General features: G+C 46.1%; 1 non-coding gene across 1 annotated transcript; it reads right to left on the bottom strand.

The window, feature by feature from the left end:
* On the bottom strand, positions 1–74 carry trnan-guu (transfer RNA asparagine (anticodon GUU)). Its single transcript has one exon. It is a non-coding gene; the product is annotated as a tRNA-Asn (tRNA).
* Between the last annotated feature and the right edge of the window lie 989 nt (positions 75–1,063).

Raw genomic sequence — 1,063 nt, 5'->3', positions numbered from 1 at the left:
CGTCCCTGGGTGGGCTCGAACCACCAACCTTTCAGTTAACAACCGAACGCGCTAACCGATTGCGCCACAGAGACACGATACGTTTGTTTTTGAACCATTGATTCAACGAGCTAAAAATTCAGGTTGCCGCGATCCGTATAACATCTCTCTGCTGTCAGTTTACTTTTCCAAAATAAAGGGTGTGAAGTTTGCATGAGTGAAAATCTGTGCTGTATTATTATTGAACATTAAACTCACCTTGCCATTAAACATCTGTATGTTTGAAGTCTGAGTCCCATCGTGGCAGAGAGGATTGATTTTTCGAGCTGTGATTCTCCATTCTCTGTTCCAGTCATATTCAGGTGTGGTGAAAATGAGAGGAGATAAAACGAGCAGGTCCAACGAGCAGGTCTGTGGCACTACACGGTGTCTACAAAGTTGTCTCTTGCACTTACAGTGCAGCGGACGGCAGTTTTCACCAGTAAACCAGTAACTGCGATGTTAAGAAAAAATGTGGCCGACAAACACTCGATTTTAGCGCGGTGACACTGGGTCAGAGTAAAGTTCAGTTAATGCGATTGCCGAGTGGCGAGAGGGTGGATTTGGAACTCCTGTGCGGCTGCACTGCGCATTGTCCAGATCTGCTTGGAGCGATATTCATTCAATTCATCGCTGACAGGGACAGTTTGATTCAATGTCTCTTTTCTCCTGTAATTGGTGAGATTTCAAAAGTTGAAAACCACCCGTGCTGACCCCAACCTCGCCACTTACTCGCTGACAGATACAATGCGGTCACAGTCTGGTTCATTGAGATGAAAACCGAGAGCGATTTCACAGTCGAATGCAACGCGAACAAAACGTATTTAAAGAAAGTGCAGGTCGCAGAGGTGCCTTTAAAGTCCCGATTGTTCGAAGCAGAACTGGAAAATGCGCAATGCAGCCGCACAGGAATTCCAAATGAACTCTACGTGGAGGAAACTGAGTGACAGGAGCAGAAGGACATGCCACGTGAAAGATTTGGACCCAGACCTGCTGCATGAGACTTTAAATGTTGTCCACCTTTAACTGTCGCTCATAGTGTCAG

The sequence above is a fragment of the Heptranchias perlo genome, chromosome 20, assembly GCF_035084215.1.
Source record: "Heptranchias perlo isolate sHepPer1 chromosome 20, sHepPer1.hap1, whole genome shotgun sequence".
Classification (NCBI taxonomy): Eukaryota; Metazoa; Chordata; class Chondrichthyes; order Hexanchiformes; family Hexanchidae; genus Heptranchias; species Heptranchias perlo.
Note: the sequence above shows the minus strand (reverse complement) of the source record. Positions and strands in the feature narration are given on the sequence as shown.